Source organism: Poecilia mexicana, unplaced genomic scaffold (assembly GCF_051168715.1).
Source record: "Poecilia mexicana isolate PSO_F unplaced genomic scaffold, ASM5116871v1 scaffold_23, whole genome shotgun sequence".
NCBI classification, from domain to species: Eukaryota; Metazoa; Chordata; class Actinopteri; order Cyprinodontiformes; family Poeciliidae; genus Poecilia; species Poecilia mexicana.
The window spans coordinates 222,111-241,912 of NW_028263392.1; the positions used below are offsets into that span (position 1 = coordinate 222,111).

At 38.4% G+C, this 19,802-nt stretch overlaps 1 long non-coding RNA gene across 1 annotated transcript in view; it reads left to right on the forward strand.

Annotated features, from left to right (window-relative positions):
- Positions 1-15,659, forward strand: part of LOC148152445 (uncharacterized) — a 144,213-nt gene extending 128,554 nt beyond the window's left edge. The window contains exon 2 of the long non-coding RNA XR_015762067.1: positions 15,361-15,659. This is a non-coding gene — a long non-coding RNA (uncharacterized LOC148152445). The remainder of the gene's footprint in view (positions 1-15,360) is intronic.
- Positions 15,660-19,802: the final 4,143 nt, after the last annotated feature.

Sequence of the window (19,802 nt, forward strand, 5' to 3'; positions counted from 1 at the left end):
CTGGGTTAAAAGTAATATAAACTAAGTAGTGACTGTTCCTGTTAAGTATTTCTGGATTCCAAGTTCGTAGTTATTCTAATTCTAATTCTGATTACATTTCTGGGCTGCATAATATTGATCTAAATAGTGCGTACTCCACAATTTTTCATATTACTAATAAACTAAAATAATCCTTTTCTGGGTTAAATATGGAGTACTCCACTGTTTCTAAAACAAAAAAGAGGAAAGGACACATTAGGGCTAATGGCAACATTCAGACAAAACAATGGGCAAAACAAAGACACGAGTGAAGGTGGTGACATCAAAGGGCCATGAAGAAACATTACTAAGCCTCCTCGCAGAGTCCGATAGAGGTGTTGTTATCAAACCATGATGTCTCTCACTCAGCTTCGCAACTCCATGGATACAGGAGGGGGTGAGGAGGGAAGAGCGTTGTGTTTACATATCTTCAATGAGATTAGAAATATGCAGCCCTTCCAAGGCCACATGGGGAAAGCCAATTCAGAAACAGAATGTCTTAGATCGGGAAGATTATAAATTTCAATCTTCCCTAAAGTCTCTCTGATACATCTCAGTTCCCAATCATCTAAATTAGTTTGGTCGTTCCACTGAACCGAAACTAGCAACTTCTCCAAGATCGATTCCAACTCGTTAGTGAGTTTTAGAGTCCTTGTCTCTGTCTGCCATTCTACTATCAGAAATTCTAGGAACCAACAGCAAACCTGCAGTCAGAGAGATAAGTGCTCTGTAAGGAACATATGAACCAGTCAGATCTGATGTTTGATGGAGCTGATTATTAAGGGATGTGAGAAGGAGAATCTGAAATTCTATTCTGGATTTCAAAAGGAGTCGATGAAGGGAAGATAAAATATGAGAAATACGATTTCTGACCATCAGCATTTTCTAGCAAACACAATGAAGAAAGAAGAAAAAACAAGAAGAATCTGAACATCCACCTCATAATTAACCCTAATGACTACTAGGGTTAATTTTTTATAGTGCAGAAAATCTCTGTTCTAGAATACTGGTCAGTTGTTTTCAGGCCAGTGCAAACTTCTGGAATTATGATCTTCTGGTTTTGATTTTGACCAACTGGGATGGTTTTTTTATTATTTAAATAGGGGATATTCCTGAAAGAAAAACATGTGCTGCCAGTTCTTTGTTAGGTTCTCTGTTTGCAGTGGTGGTACAGAATCACAAGATTATCAATAATTATCTTCCAAAACATGCACCCCTTACATTTATTGGATTGTTGTTCAGAAAAAGTGTATGAAAGAATAGGGGGTTGGTTGATGTGTTCAGTCTGAACAAGAATTGATTTTTTTTTACAACTCTCTGAATCTAAGCTTTCACTAACTGAAACTCCTCTCATTTATTTATTGTAAGGTAAAACTAATCATTGTTTTATCATTTTATTTGAGTGTTTTATCTAAATGTGTTCAGTTACCTAAATGGCTCTGACCAGTTATTCTTTAAGGTTCTCTCTTTATCTATAATATAATTTCCTACTCAAGGGGTCCATCTGTTTCGTTATCTCAGTATTGTTCTACTGAAGAAGGTCATCATAATAAAAGCCAATTCCAAGCAGAGTTGAGCAGAGCTCACCAATCTTTGATCCCGAGCGGGTTAGAGGTTGTGGATTTCTCCCTTTGCAAAGGAAGGCATAAAAACCCCATTGGTCTTGTGTCTGGTTCTTTGCTAATTTTAAAACCCCCAACATTTATGATACATATTTGGTCAAAGTCCAAGAAAATTTGGACTCCAGGTCAAAAAAAAAAAAAAAAAACTAGGAAAGAGGGAAAAGACATCACATTTTCCCTTACTGATGTCACCCACATCGTCATGGTAAATTGAAGATGTAGCAGGTATGTAGAGCATCAGAAGCATCCAGCCTCCCCTGAGGTGGCAGGCTCTCCGGAGTTCTGTGCTCAGAGGATGTGGTTAGCAGTGATAATTGGACAATGTGGTGTCTATAATAAGATTCAATGCCAGGAGCTTCACTTGGGACTGCTGCACTGGATTACACTATGGAAGGATGTAGGGCAGGACAGTAGAGACTGTACTTTAATTATGAGCCATCTAAATAGGTTTGTGGGAGCTTTCTTGTGCCAAACTGTTGTTTGAATGTATTGTTTATTGTGTTTATGTATTTTCCTTTATAAAACTATTTTTGTTTTTGGATGTTTGAGGCAGTTTTTTCAAATCAGTTTCATCATATCTCTACACAAGTATTTGAATTTCATGATAAAGCCGAGGGTCAGAACAAATATATTAATGCTTTATTGCCTCAGTTCTAACTGTTCTAACAGAGAGCACCCTGTGTATTCCCCAACGAGCCCCATCATGAAAATTACTGCTGTAGCCACCTGATGTCAGCCTCTGCTCTCCCAGGCTCCTCAGAGACACCATTACATGTGCCATTATCCCTAGTGCTGCTGGAAAATGTAAGTGAAATGTGGAAGAATTGGACCTTTGTTTTTTACTTGCTCTATGTAACTGAAACTGAGTATGCCTACATGTTTGTGTGCAGTAGAAAACTCTAAGCGGTTAATAATAAGGTTCTCCTGCATTAGAAGACATGGAACAAGAGGCCGTTTATAAAGCATAGCTGTTTATTTGCATTATAATGTCAGGTGGTCACAGCTGAGCACTGTTTTATTGTCTCTCACACAAACATCTCCTCAGATAGCATGAAAGCTTAAATTAATGAGTGTCTTATTTAACAGAAGCTTGACATGTTTTAGAAAAACAGTAATTTGCAAGCAGCCTGAGTCATAAGCTGTCATGTTTCAGGTAATATGTTGATATTTTTGGTCTATTCAATTGTAAAGAAGTGTTTTAGAAAAAACAATATTGAATTAATTTGTTTCATTGAACCTTTCCTTTTAGTCAATATTTTCATGGCACTAGTGGCCTTGATCTCAAGTTCTCACACAGGAAAAGGAAAAAGGGGAGCGACATGCAGCAAAGCCCGGATTTGGGACCTCATCCTGACTGGGGCGGTCTCTACCTGTACACAAAGTTCTCTATGCAGAAAATGTTTTGTGTTGCATCATAAGTTTGGCTATGTTTGTCTATCTTTGGGAAAAGCTGCGCAAAATTCCAAGACTCCATCCACCTCACCTGTGTGTTGAGCTCCACTTAGCTTTCTCTCTGAGCATTTCCCAGTTCTGGATCCAAAATGGGGAACCTCGAAAAGCGTGCCAGGAGAGACCAGAACTGCCTGTCCTTCTCAGAGTTATGTGTGTGTGGCAGATTTCTATCTGCTGTTGGAGCAGAAAAGCTTGCTATTCTCTAAGCCAGTAAAAAATATTGTGCTCAAATATAACTTAAAGTGAATTAATTACAAGTTAAAAAAAATCAAATACTGTGAATTTATCAGAACAAAAACATATAACACATGGCTTAATATATGCAAATGTCCCTGGTGGCTCCATCTTGCATAAAGTGCTCTGTAGTGCCGGCATGAAGGGAAAAGTCTGACAAGCTGTGTCCAGGATCTGTTGGGTCTGGAGATATGTTAGTCGTCCTTTTCCTGACCCTTGACCTGCACAAGCCTCTGCAGACCAGATTGTTTGTTGCAGTTTGGACCTGTCTTATTTTGTTGATGAGTGGAACCACACAGAGATGGATGTGAAGGACATATGGCCATGTTGAAGATGACCAGCAGCTCGTCTGGATAATTCTACTTCAGTCTTTGCTAGACTTTCCCAAGAAATAACGAAATTGTTAATAGGAAATGGAAGTTATTGACATTAGATCACGTTGTTGAAGAAGGTGAGGGAAGGGAGTGTGTTCTGTGGAAGTCCACTTTCATCCCTTTCAGTATTGCTGGAAAAAGGGAGGCCTAGCTTTCCCTCCTGGAGTTACCCTTTGGTATCAGTTCCAGGAGCAAACTTCTTGTGTTTATCCTGAGCATCTTGGATAAACAGAACACAGAGTGAGTGAAAGAATGACAGAGAGAGTTTGGTCTCTCTCTGATGACTTGTCTCAGAGCAGCAGCTGTGCCTGGCAATGACTAATGCACACTCTTTTATGATGAAGCAGCAGTCACAGCTGTTTACCCCATGCATTTCCCTCACTTATCAATATTCAATTCAGATCACTCGCAAACATACATTCACAAATTATTATAGCACTCTCACTAAAGTAGTCATGCAAAGGTTAGATGAAGGATTTTTCTGAACTGCCAATTTATGGGTTGACTATTGTTGTCCATGTGAATGTAAAGGTGTTGTGCACACACACACAACTGGTGTTTTTGATGTGTAGGTCTAATAGAACAGAATATTCCAAATGTGATATCAGTTACTCATTCCTTTGCTATTTTAATAACTGCACAATATTTTGTGTTGCTCTTACTGTACAGAATGTTATGTATGTTATGCTTAATTCTGTTTTTTAATATCTTGTATTTTAAATTTTGTGAGCCCACATGCTTTGATTGCCTGTCAAATTTTCCCAAGGCTGCATTTTCTCACTGTGAAATATAAATAGAGAATTAAAAAATGATATTTCTATTCTACTCTATTCATAAATTCAGTTAACTTGGTTTTATTCTTTCACATCTCTCATGAAAGCTGAACTTGTGCAGTCTGTTTACAGTTGAACAGGCATTCAGTAGCTGCGTTTCCATTGACCATAGAGTTGCGCAAATTGAAATTAGAAAAATAAATTTACTTGACGGAAACAAGACAATTAAAGAAAAAACTCATGTTTCTAGCTTGGACGAGGTGGTTGTTTGGCCGTATTGATTTATTTCACAAAAGTACACCAGAACTGCTTTTTTCGCATCACACAAGTCACATGATCAACAGTGGGACGTTGCCACTGGCACAAACCACGAAGAAGACGACAGGAAGTGGTGGGAAGATGACGGTTTGTTTGTTTTTCTTTAATTTCCTGCTGGCTCCACCAGAGCTCTCAGAACTTCACACAGTTCATAAAAAGTTGTGTGTCATTCCAACACATTGAATCCATCTTCTGTAAAATTTGTAATTTCCCCCAAAATGCTGCACACTTATCTCTCTCTGAATTGAGTACAGCTCATGTAACTGTTTACATCTCCTGCTGCCATGATTTTTAATGACTTAAACACTTTTTAAATGCATGAACAAGCTTATGTGTGATTTTAATTTAATTTCTCATTTAATGTTAAAACAGCAATTGTGAAATTGTGTTTTTCTGACATTAGGATATAGACAAAGATGTGTGCATGGAAACACAGCTACTTCTGTGTCAACGATCTTGAGTCAGCCACAGGACCCAGTGCAGTAACAACATAAGATTTTATCATCTTTTTAGCATTTGCTGGTTTGGTTTTAACTTGAATTTGCTTCAACACACAAACCTGACCATGTTGCCAGTTGTTGTGAATGTTCTCTTGTACATCATTTCCCTAAAGTCTGATATCAAGTTCTTTTGAGAACTCTGAGCTATCGTACCAGACTAAGATGTTGGTAGAGTCTTCCTAGTGTTCTTAACCTGGGTTCAATTGAACCCCAGGGGTTCAATGAGTCGGTCTCAGGGGTTCTGCGGAGCCTCTGCCACGGAGGTAAAAACACACTTGTGTAAAGTCGTGATGACGCGCCCCGCTTTGTCACCACTTGCTGCAAAGGATCACGTTACATTGCTGAGCCAATCAGTGCTGCGAAGGAGCCCTGATTGAAGGAGTTCCACTCTCAGCATGGATTTGAACTTGTGTCTTTAATGGGCTCTTTGCACCTACGGCGTTGACGTCACATCTCCAGGAGCTAATGCGGCTCACTTGTTTCCGCTTTGAGTTACCATGACTGGTAGAACAGACTAAGTCATATTTCAGATGCAAAAAACGCAATACTATGAACATTGTTGTCTTCCTAATATAATGGGCTTTTAAGTTTTCATTAATTTCCGAGCGATCCTGAATTAAGAAGATGGTGGCTTGTAAATATTTGTCACTACCAGTTAAAGCTAACGCTGCACAACACAAAGTTTGCAGCCTTCACTTCACTCCGGATCAGCCTAAAACTACCGGGGATACGGATGGTAAATAAAGGAGCCTCCCTGAGTTATTTCCATGGAATCACTTCTGTATTCAGCCTGAAAGAGCGAGTGTATGGGAACCAGAAAGCAGACCAGAGCCAGACAGCCGAACAACTGATCCGCCTGTACTTCTGCTGTAAACACCGTCCTATCTGAGCTCTTCACAAGAAACATGCAAAGGTAATAAAACAAAATAACACGGAGACATGAAGCAAGACGGTCAAATTTTTCTAAAAGCAGCAACTTTGAACCTGAACAGTCAGCTAAACCAGATCTCTGACACCAGAGCTGCGCTACTGTTAAGCTACCAGGCTTGTTCTTCGTCGTGTTTCTGAAGTAAAAAGGCCGAACCGTAACAGAACCCCGTTAGTCTGCCTGCTATTTCAAAGCTTGAGGATATTGAAGATCCAGCGTCAGAAATGGGAAGATGGGGGATATAAAGGGAGTTGTACGTGGTTCGTTTAGTGGAATAATTTGTTGGAGGAAAATAATGCCGGAGGAAATCCACTGCAACGGGAACAGGCTGAGAACAGAGGCAGCGATTCGGCACAAGGTAAGTCAATACGTGTGTGTTGATGTGCGTTTATGTTATATGGAGTATGAAATTATTTTTAGGCAACTCCTTAGTTTTTGTTTATGTGACAATTATATAAAATACATTTAACATGCAGTCGGAGCGATACCGAGCACGGTAATTTAAAAACAGCCGAGAGCAGCAATGCTCCAAACCACACAAGAAGTCAGTCAGATTAAGGTCCAAAACCTTTGCTTTACAGCCGTTTAAGTGGCACCGACCCACATAAAAAACCCACAGAACAAATGGTGCAAATCACGTATTTCCCGAATCCCGAATATATGATTATCTACCTTTGCTGTTTCATAATTATTATCCACGTTAGAGTGAATTTTTCCACTTGACTGCTATAATCTGTTCTTGCGTTACACAACGAAATTTCTCTTTTTTTCCCTCTGAGATTCTGCTTAGAAAATGAGGTTATGAAGTTACATCCTCCTGCTGCTTTTTGTTTTTAAAATGGTTAACGGTTACTGTGGGCAAATCCAGCAAGGACCAAGTGAAAAACTCCATCTCTAACACAGAGTGACCTGTGCACCGGAAGCAGGCTATGTGGGAAAAAAAATGCGGAAGTGCTAAAACGGAAGTCCGTGGCATATACCCTATTCTATAGTCTAAATCTGCTCCTTAGTCGCATCTTTTCGGGGTTGCTACTGCCTCTAGTGGCGTGGGGGTGGTAACACAGCTAATGTTAATGGTGCTCTGATCATATGCACCTGACATCATGTTCCATTTTGTAATTTACATTAAAGTGGGGATAAATCCAAGGGTCCTCATTTATTCCTTACTGAAATTTGTTTTGTAAAAATTACATTTACATATAGTTTTCAAAGATCTTTTATTTGTTTCCTTTGATTTAAAATATATATAACATTATATATATAATGTTATATATAATATAACATTATATATACACACACACACACACACACACATATATATATATATATATATATATTGGTTGAAAAATGTATATTAAATATTCACTTGCCCAAATAGATATCAATTCATAGAGTGTCTTGACAGTGGAGAGTGCTCCACCATCAGTTGAGCTAAATCTGCACAGATTAACACCTTTAAGGCTGAAGGAAAATGTATATTTACAGTGAGGAGAGCATTTTAAATATGCAATATTTATAAGCAGTTGAGGGAATATGCAGTGTTCAAATAGCTCCAAGTTATGTCTCTTGGTGTTGAACTCTGATCAGCTAACTGGGTAACACACAAGCAGGGTGAAGAACTATCATCTACTCACAGGGCTTTCTGGATTATCTTATAACAAGCCGGTAAAGAAAAATTAAAGAGCATGAGGGTAGGCGAGCAGACGGATGGGCAAGACACTCTGAACATGGCTCAGTGCCAGGCCTCCATCCTCGCCAACAAGAACACAGCTGCCTAATGGAGAGCTGGCACCACTGAAATATGTGGGAGTATATGGAGGGGAGGAACGGGAGGAGGGAGTAGGGAATTAAAAATAATCAAGGAATTTCTAGCTCTGATAAAAATGATTCAGGGCTGAAAAACAAAAAGGGTAAGAAAAAGGGAAACAAACTTTGTAAGGGGAATTGAAAGGGGGTAGAAATAAAGGCGGGGGGAGTGTGTACAGAGGGACAGATGAAATGGAGACAGAGATTGGGCGATATCCTCCTGTCTCTGTTCATTAATACCGTATGATCTCCTCTCTTCCTCCTTGGTGATTTTAACACATTTCTAATTAGCACAGAATCCTCTAAGTTGAAGAGGGAGGTAGGGAGGAGATTGAGGGAATAGAATCATATTTATATATGTCTTTAATAAATTCACTTTCATTTGATCTTTTTTTGTAAACCCACAAGCTGCTGTGGAATGACGTTTGAATTTCCCCTGACTGGCAGAATTAAAAAAATGATATAAATTTGGTACTGGGTGTCTGCTTGTAAGGAAGCTTGATAGCAGAAGTTGTTAGATTATAAAAGGCAGAAAGAAAGTTTGACTCAAATGGGATTTGAGTCAAACTAGACTAGATTTTTAAACTAGATTTAACCTTGAAGGTTTTCTCAAGTCAAGGCATTTCAGATGTTAGTTGCTATATTTTGACTTCATCTATTTTCTTCAGTGTCTTAGCATAAAGCTCTTATGAGTGCTACAGCACGTTAGGGACGCTCCCTCCAAGCCTTTGACTGAGAGACTAATCAGAGTGCAATTAGAAAGCGACTTCTCTGGGATACAGAAGCCTCTGATTACCCAAGAGTCGTTTGAGGTATATTTAGTATCTATCCTCATGTTCCTTAGTGGATAGTGAAGTGCCCTCAAGCGACAAAGCAAGCATGTACAAGGCAGCATCACACTGGGTGATAGTTATGGTGTTAATGTTTTCTGAACAGGTCGTTGCTGAAAATGAAATTTGTTCTCAATCAACTTACCTGGTTAAATAAGGGTTGAATAAAAAAAATAAAATAAAATTGGTGGGAAATGGCTGAGTTAACACTAAAACTGAGCTTTAACAAGTTTTCCAGAGTTTCAGGGTACTCCAAAACAAACTCAGACCTAACTCAAACCTTTTGCAGAAAAGTTTATTGTCTAGTGCTCTGTTTTGGGCTTGAACTAGCTGAAGGTTTTGTCGGGTAAAGTTAGGTGCTTCAGACTGGTTGAAGGGGATGTGTTTCTTTTTGCTGCTTTTTTTTCATATTGCATAATGCTGTCTGGATGGTTTGGTCCACTTTTAGAAGAGCAGGGGGAAAGTGAAACAACCCAAATGAAGTCCCTTGGTGTATCCTAGCTAAGCATCCTAAAATGGTGCTTTCCCAAACCAAATAATCCTGTGTGTCATAATGTCTGAGATCAGCAACCTCATCGACATCAGATTTCCAATCTTTGTAATTTAAAACATGAACATAATAGTTCCAAAAAGATTGAAACAAACAAAAAAAAATTCTAACCCAGATAGCACATGATGTTAAATCAACGTTGAAAAATAGTTAGAATCGTTGATTTTTGGTTGAAGTCGACAAATGACGGTGGATCAACCATCAAACAACCATCCAATCAAACCGTTGAAACTGTGACATTGAATCAACGTTGTTTTGTGGTTGAAATCTGATGTCTGAAATGCCGAAATCTGATTAATGGTTGATTTTTGGTTGAAGACGACAAATGAAGATGGATCAACCATCAAACAACCATCCACCTCTAGCCAAGTAACCAGTGTTGAAACTATGTCATTGAATCAATGTTGTTTTGTCGTTGAAATCTAATGACTGAAATGCTGATGTCTGATCAACATCTGATCAATATTGAATCAATGTCAGCTGTATTCCCTCACCCCTTCCCCTCCTCTCCTCCTCATCAGCGCTCTGGGTCAGAGTATTTTATTACTGAGCGGGGGTTATCACATTTAAATTAAGCACTGTAGAGGATAGTGGGTGCTGATTCCTTTCTGTACATTTTTTTACTTGTTCATAGCAATTCTCACTGACTGTGTGTGTGTGTGATATATTGACACAAAAACATCTATAACTTACTACAAGGAGTGGAGCGCTCCACCCCCACCGTTTACATGAGTGGGATGTCCCAAACACACAGCTGCTTTGCTGTTGGCTTGTTGGAAAATATGTTAATTCAATGTTGAATTATCATCACAAAGGTTGCATGTTTGGTTGAGGTCAACAACTGATGGTGGATCAACTATAAAACAACCATTCAATTCTAGCCAATTAACTAATGTTGAAACTGTGTCATTGAATCAATGTTGTTTTGTGGTTGACATCAAATAAATGAAATGCCAACGTCGAATCCAGTGTGTTTCACCACTGGTCCTCCAGCCCCTACAAGTTTTAGGCATTTCCCTAATTCAACACACATGATATTAATTGATATCTGATTAACGGGGTTTTGCTGAACTGAAAAAACGCAGGTCAGTTTGATTGACGTCAAGATTTGGGGAAGAACTACCCAGATAGCACACAATGTTAATTCAATGTTGAATTATGATCACAAAGGCTGCATGTGTGGTTCAGGTCAACGACAGAAGCTGGATCAACCATCAAACAACCATTCAATTCTAGCCAATTAACATTCATTGATTGAAATGCCAACATCAAATCCAGTGTTTTTCAGCACCGGTCCACCAGGCACACTGCCCTGCAAGTTTTAGGCATTTCCCTAATTCAGCACACATGATTTTAATTAACATTTGATTAACAAGGTTTTGCTGAACTGAAAGCATGCAGGTCAGTTTGCCTTGAGGATAAGGTTTGGGGAAAAACTAGTAATCAAAGTGTTCAGGTGTTTTTTGCACCCCTCACCACTGCCTGCCATTCAAATGCCCAACCCCCTTTCCCCCCACCTGGGCCCATCTACCCCTCAATTGTGTGAAACAACTTTAATTTTAAGTGAGGGTTTTTCATTTTTCACATTTTAAAGGATTGTTTTGGCTAGTGGCCTTTATTTGATAGTTAATTGACAGGAAAGTGGGTAATGAGAGAAGGGGGGTAATGCAGCAAAGGTTGCCAAGGTCAGGAATTGAACCTGCGACAGCTGCGATGAGGACTGAGGCCTTGATTGTGGTTTGTGCTTAACCCCTGTGCCACCACAGCACAACCCCTTTTAGGTGAGGGTTAATCACATTTTAACTTAAGCACTATGTGTTGACAACACTGAGTTGTGATTCCGTTCTGTACCCAGAGTCACTAGCGGAACAAGTCAGCGTTGGGCCGGGGGGCGGGGCTAATTACCTGACCCCTAACGAATCACCAGGCCCCTGACGTTTATCGCCTGCGCTACCAGAAACTGTTGAGCGAGGGGCGGGGAGGTTGGTCTGCGTTTTTTGTTTGATCTTTACCCAGGAAACACATCGGCTAAACCGTGAGTGAAACGGTCACTGGGACTGACTAGTATATATTCCATTGAGGGAAAGTAACTTTAACATTAAATAAACCTTTCTCAACAGGCAGTAGACTTTCTCAGTCTATAATCAGACATTTAAGCAACTTGAAACCGCACCCCCAGGCCCCCCCCATAGCTCTGAACCTGCCCAGATTGCACATGATGGCAATTCAACATTGAATTAACATCTTTTGCCAACAAGCCAACAGCGAAGTGGCTGTGTGTTTGGGACATCCCACTCATGTAAATGGTGGGGGTGGACCGCTCCACTCCTTGTAGTAAGTTGTAGATGTTTTTGTGTCAATATATCACACTTAAATGATCAGTAGGACTTTGTTATGAAAAAGAAAGAAAATTTACAGAAATGAATCTTCACCCACTATCCTTTACAGAGGTTAATTTAGAATGTAATACCCCCCACTCACTAATAAAATGCTCTGACCCAGAGCGCTGATGAGGAGGAGAGGAGGGGAGGGGGTGTGGCAAAAGAGCTGACACTGATTCAACATTGATTCAACATTGATCAGTCGTTGATCATACATTAGCATTTCATTCATTAGATTTCAACCACAAAACAACATTGATTCAATGACACAGTTTCAGCATCGGTTACTTGGCTGGAGGTGGATGGTTGTTTGATGGTTGATCAACCGTCAGTTGTTGACCTCAAACAAAAATCAACCATTCTGACTATAATTCAATGTTGATTTACCGTTGTGTGCAATCTGGGCAGTTTGTTGCAGCCCTCATCACCTCCTCATCTCCCCCTACTCCCTCCCAAACCTCCCCCACCCAGTCGCTCCTCCCAACCTTCTCCTCTTTACCCCCTCTCATCCCTTCTTCCCTCCCCCTCCTTGAGCTCTGGGTCAGAACATTTTATTACTAGGTGGGGGTTAATCATGTTTCAAATTAAGCACTACATGTTGAGAACAGTGGGTTTCTGTACATTTTCTTACTTGTCTGTAAATATTATTACTGACTGTGCATAATGTGTTGACACAAAAACATCTACAAGTCTGTACTAGAAGTTGTACAGTCCACCTCCCCAATTTTACACTTGTGGTTTGTCCCAACCAAAAAGCCACTTTGCTGCTGGCTTGTTTGCTACCGGCTTCTGAATTGAATTCTCCGCTGAGCACTTTTATGGTAAGTTTTTCAATATTACTTTGATCTTAAATGTGTTTATTGAAAAATAAGGGCATTGTTTTGTGCCCATAGTAATCCTGGTTATTTTGGGGCAAAACGGATATTTTTAATAATTGAGGTCATGTCTCCTTTTGTATTATTTTCATCCTACCCACCACTCCAGGCCTAAGTATGAAATCCTGCGAGATTCTTCTTCTTCTTCTTGTTGTGTTTATTGGCGGTTGGCAACAAACTTACTAGTAGCATTACCGCCACTTACTGGTATGGAGTGTGGCTCGCGTTGGTCTAACGCTCTCTCTGTATATATATACCTCATACATACACCCATCCACACATTAACTCTTATGTCTACTCTATCAAATTATACTGAATATCTTAGTTTTCTTTAAGAATCTGATAACTATTTGTATATGTTTGCTCTCCAAACTCTTCCTCAAAATATCTATTAAAATAAACTTTTCCTTAATACTTTCAAACTCTTTTATCATACATCTTCTCTCTCTTTCGTATTTATCACATTCTAGAATAACATGTTCTACTGTTTCCCATTCTCCACAATACTCACATTTACCAGTTGCATGCTTTTGAATTTTAAAAAGTGAGTAGTTAAGTCCTGTATGTCCAAATCTTATCCTGGTTATCACTCTTTCCTCTTTTCTATTTCTTTTTCCCTTTCTTCTTTCTTCAACCTTCTTCTGAATTTTATAATACAATCTTCCTGTTATTTCTTCATCCCACCTTTTCTGCCACTTTTCCATCAGTTTTTCCTTGACCATACTCTTTCCTTCAGCTTTACTTGTTTTAACTTTAATGCTAATTGGATTTTGAATTGCCCCTTTTGCTATTTCATCTGCCCTCTCATTTCCTTCTATTCCAATATGTGCTGGAACCCATACAAAAGTAACTATCACACCCATATTTTTTATTCTATATAATGTGTGAAATATTTCTAATAAAATGTCCATTCTACTATCCGATTGCTTGTTTTTAATACTTAATAATGCAGATCTTGAATCTGAACAGATTATTGTTTTTAATGGTTTTATCTCTTCTACCCATTGTAAGGACAATAAAATTGCCATAATTTCTCCTGTGCATACTGATAATCCGTCAGTAATTCGTTTTCCTATACTTATATTGAATTCTGGTACTACAAACGCTATTCCTACTTTTCCAGTTATTTTTGATGCATCTGAATAGATTTGAATATACTGATAGTAATTGTTTAAATGTACCTGTACTGAACTACTATCAATGATGAAAGATTTATCCTGTTTCTTTTCCATGATTGTCATATCTACTGTTGCTTCTGGTAAAATCCATGGTGGTATTACTGATGTTGGTGTTGTATGACTAATTTCCAGACTATTCATGTTAAATTCTTTTATTTTGTTTTCAATTGTCCATCCAAGACTCCCCATTTCTTTTGTTTCTTTTTCCCAACATGGTTTTAAAATTTCCATAGCTGGATGATCTGAATTATTGCTTTGCAAATTTAACCAGTAATTTAATTCCAACCTTAATCTTCTTAATTCTAATGGCATTTCTCCCATCTCTACTTCCATTGCTGCTCTTGGTGTGGTTTTAAATGCTCCAGAACACAATCTTAATGCTTGATGTTGTATTACATCTAATTTAGCCAAATGTACTTTTGCTGCTGAACCGTAAACAATACAACCAAAATCTATGTTAGCTCTTATCATACCTGTATAAACCTGTTTCAAAGATTGCCTATCTGCTCCCCAATCATTGCCAACCAAGCATCTCAAAATATTTAAAATTTTCTTACTTTTATCAACAACTTTCTGAATATGTACATTCCATTTTAGTTTTCCTGCGAGATTTTGTGGGATTTGAGTTTTTAAAATAGGGTGGGGCCTATTGTTTGGTCTGGGAGAGCATGTGGTGGACAAGAAAGTGTAAGGCTGGCTGCTCCAGGTGGGCTTTAAATTGTTGTGATAGTAATCACTTGTTTTTAACTTTTTATTATGATATGCTTAGGGACGTGCTTAAATGAGCCTCTGTACCAGAACAGCTGAGTTGGATGATTACATGACCGTCTGCAGCCATCAAGAAGTGCAGAAGGTTGTTAATCATCCACAGATTCAATCCAGGTGAGGCAGAAGGGAAACACTTAACATGTAAGGCAGGTGAAACACTGAACTAAACCTGCTAATGACTGATTCAGTCTGTTGATCCTTGGATTGGTAACTGGTTAAATTGAACTGGACTATTGTTACTTGTGTGGGATCTTTATTAGCATATAGACACTTTTTAAGGAATTTAATCAACTTATTTGGAAATATTTGTAGTTGATGGAAGATTGAACCAGCTATTTGATGGCAGTTTATTCTGTATAAATTATAATTTTTCCAACTACACTATAAATCACCTTTTGTTTGATTTATTTGTCTCTGGTGTGTTATATAAACCTGATCCTCCCTGAGTTTTATCCTTAGGTTTTCTGATAAACAGCCCTTTATTTTAAATATTGATTTAATATCAATATCATAAATCCTACACTATACTGCAGCTTAATGGGTAAATGTAGTTGTATATGTAAACATTAAGATAAATATTAATGAGAGATTAAGATATTAATTTAACAGTGAGTGTACATGGGGAACTATATGGTTTGTATTTGTTCTCAGACATGTAACCAGTACACTGTTTAATCTTTCATTGTGTTTCAGAACTTTTCAAATGTTTATCATCTTTCTAACCGGCACCTTCCTCACTTTTATTTTTTTCAGCTGTTGCTCTGCAGTTTGACCGAAAGCTGACTCTTGAGGACTGCAGCAAAACTGTCAAGAAGTGGCTTCATTATGCGCCAGAATGAGAGGAAGACATCACAAGGAATCAAAGTGACGCCAACCAGAGTCAAACTGGGGTTACAACAACTTGTACTGTTTCCCTACTTCATACAGTACAAAGCTTAACCTCATAGACTCTGTTCTTCTGTGGACAACATACTGTTGTTTTGACAGTCAAAAAGGAATCAAATATGTTTAAAGATCTGTCCCTCTTTTCTTAAATAAAATGTTAAATCAAACCCATGTTGTCATTTTTAAACTTTTGTACACAGTTTACCCATCATCTGCCAATAATATAGTGTTTAACACCAGTGAAGAAACTTTTAGTGGCATGTTATGATGTAGACCTATCAGACCTAAAATGTACATAAATCCTTAGCTTTCATTCAATATAAAAACAACCCAAATCTGCATGTACATCCACAGTCAAATGAGTGTTGAATCAACATTGATTCAATGTAGAATCAACACAAATCTGCATGCAGATCCACGTTCAGATGATGGTTGAATGAACGTTGATTCCTAACTGATTCAATGTAGAATCAACACAGATATGCATGCAGATCCATAGTCAAATGAGTGTTGAATCAACATTGATTAAATGTAGAATCAACACAAATATGCATGCAGATCCACGTTCTGATGATGGTTGAATCACCATTGATTCCTAACTTATTCAATGTAGAATCAACACAAATCTGCATGCAGATCCACGTTCAGATGATGGTTGAATGAATGTTGATTCCTAACTGATTCAATGTAGAATCAACACAGATATGCATGCAGATCCATGTTCAGATGAAGGTTGAATGAACATTGATTCATTGTAGAATCAACACAAATATGCATGCAGATCCACGTTCTGATGATGGTTGAATCACCATTGATTCCTAACTGATTCAATGTAGAATCAACACAAATATGCATGCAGATCCATGTTCAGATGAAGATTGAATCAACATTGATTCCTAACTGATTCAATGTAATATCAACACAAATAGGCATGTAAGTTGACATACAGATGATGGTTGAATCAACATTGATATAATGTCAGTAATGGTTGAAACCCTAATGTTGATTCAACATACAAGTCACCGACCACTTTCGATGTTTCAATGTCAGTGTTCAACGTTGATTCAATGTTTCTGGCTGACATTGATTCAATGTTGTTTCAATGATTCTGTGCTATCTGGGAATAATCCCACCGGTCACAATAGTAACCAAGAAATTTATTTCACTTTCAAGGACTCCAAAAAGCTTACTGATTAAATTTTCAGTTAATGTTCAGCAAATATTGAAAGTTTAGAGTGTTTGGATAATACTTATGCAGTATCACATGTTTAGAGTAAATGATTACATGACTTGAGCTGTTTAAATCTTAGTTGCATCTTGGCAAGAGGAAGACTGCCACAAACCTCCCAAAGAAGAGGCTAGTAATGTTATGTTTAAATAAACATTCAACAAAGATTTTTGGTGCACATAATCTTTAAAGTGTCTAGTTATGATATACACCTTTGCATTTACAAAAATTAGTTTGGTGTGTGAGCAGGATATGTAAACATGGTGGGATAATACATATAACCTAGGTGTGCTTATTTAAAGACATACCATATTCTTCCAATTCCAAACTTCTTCCTTTTCAAGATTAATTTTAAGTGTGGTTCTTGATCTGTTAGACTTAGTGATGGCCAGACAAAGTATACAACAATGTTATGAGAAAGATGGATTTTGGTAGTGGTGACTTAGACATGGACCGTATGGGGAAGATGGGCCATTTTCCATGCCGTTATGATCAGTTCATGGGGAAAGAGGATGATCTGACCCTTCAAGAGTCATGTGGTACTCTGTTACCACCTGCAAAAGTTTATGATGTAGGGACAACTGTCTCTTTAAAAATAAAGAGGATCCAAATGAGGTTCTGACACAAGATGAGAAACTGCTTTGCTAGAAAAACAATATTTTCACAGTAGAAACAAAGATGAGAAAGAACTATACAAAGGCTGATGTCAAATAGATCAGTGAGCACATGAGAGGTGTAGATCTTCATGACCAAAACCCCTCAAAGTGCAGAGCCATGATCGGGTCCAAGAAGTGGTGGTTGCCCATCTCAAAAGTGCACTTGTAAATAGGGTGATGGTAACCTAGGATGTTGGAGTTTATTTTGTACCTGGTGGGTTGCCTGGTGGAACCCCCACTTTGTCTGGGGGTTCCACCAGACAAAGTGGGTTAGTCGTTGTGACCTTGATCAAGAGGACAATTCACCCGTCATACCAGCCAGTGGTAGTCAGAGGAGCCGGTGGTGCCAGTGTATGACTGCCTTACTTCTGTCAAACTGTGCCAGGGAAGCTGTAGCTACAATATAGTAGCTTATTGCTATCAGTGTGTGAATGGGTGAACGACTAAATGTGAAATAACCCAAAATTGAAGAATATCACAGTCACCAAATGGTGAGAATGAGCCGAACCACTGGCCTTTTATTGCAGGCCTTGGGATCCAGTATCCTGTAACTTTCAGGTGTGTTGCTGGTCCAACACACCTGAATGAAATGGATCACCTCCTCAGTATGCAGTCCATTTCTCCAGAGTCCTGCTAATCACCTGATTCAGGTGTATTGAAGCAGATACGGATGGAAAAGATGCATGACACTGGCCCTCAATCCCTGGAGTTGGAGACCCCTGGACTAAGTCTATTACTGTATGACAGTGTGACTGACAGATGTTCATGATTTTCAATAATCTAAATGAAAGCCTCTACTATAGATGTTATCTTTATGATCTACATTAATGTGATAACATAACACTACAACTGACTGAAGTTCAATATAATTATGCATAAACACTCAAGTGCTCAAATTTACCTTGGTTTAGAACATACAGATAGTCAAATTTGTACGTTGCAGAGCAAATGTTGCACTAAAGTAATGCAGTGGCAAGGTATATTCAAATAAAGAAACAAAGTTCACCTTTTATGATCTTTTCTATTTGGGAAAAGCACTTTAGCTCATCCTATTAAGAACACCATATTATCCCACTGGTCACAATTGTGACCGATCATAAAACACACTTTTTCATATATTTTTCCACATTTTTTTTATTATTATTTCCCCTTGATTAGTTCAAAGGGCTAAAAATGACATCTGATTTAATATTTTCATGTCTGGGAAAAATTTGGGATTAAATGGGTTATCAAAATTATCATCTCCTCCCAAACAAATACGTGGTTTAAAGACTCCAGTTGATGCTAGATGGTTGGAATTAAACTGAACTTTTGACACAACAGCAACAGGTTGACTATATTGCCTCCCCATAATATCATATCAGAAATATGTAGCTCCATATGTTATCTAACGAATGGAGCTACAGTATATACAGTATATATTTAAAAGACAATTTTGTCTTTTAGATCTGTTTTCTTAAATTTTTAGATGGCTTCAAGAAGAAATATGCTCCAATATACCAATATATACTACATAGGCCTCCATGTAGTGTATATTGGACCACATTCCCATGATGGTAACCTGTTATATGCTGGTATTATTACCAACCAGAGTGACTATATAACAACAATTACTGTGCCCAGAAGGGGAACATGCTGTCCAGTGACCTGATATGTATGACAAGTGGCCATGGTTGCAGTAGCAATCTGGTGCCAAAATGGGAGAATACTATGAGGGGCCATTTAGGACAAAAACTGTTTTGTCTCTCACACACTACTAAAAAGTCATACACACATACAAAATACTAAAATATCACACGCATACAATTTTTCTATTACACCCATAAACAAAATACAGAAATTGCACAAACACTACTAAAATATCACACACGCATAGAATCTTTCTGTCACACACACACAAAATACAAAAATTGCACATACAAACTACTAAAATATCACACACACATACAATTTTTCTCTTACACGCATACATAAAAGACTAAGATTGCACATATAAACTAATAAAATATAGACTCATTTTTTGTATGTGAGAGATTCAGTTTTGTATGTGTGAGAGTTGTCACGGAAGAAGCGGGGCATAATTTAGAGATCAGATCGCGCATGCGTTGATATCACAGTGAAGTTAGCTTCAAGTTGGATATTGAAGCTCCACGGTGTAAGCAGCGTTTAGCTCAACATTAATCCGATTTATGAATGCTAATTTCGGCCAGCCGTTCTCTACCACTCCCTCCTCAAGCGCTCGGAGGTTCACTTACGGCCCATGCCAGGGCATGCGCTAGAGCCGGAGTAAGCGGCGTTTAGCTCGAGGTTAATCCGATTTATGAACACTAATTTCGGCCAGCCGTTCTCTACCGCTCCCTCCTCAAGTGCTCCGAGGTTCACTTAGGGCTTATTCCGGTTCTAAGGCCTCTTACTCCTGCTCTGAC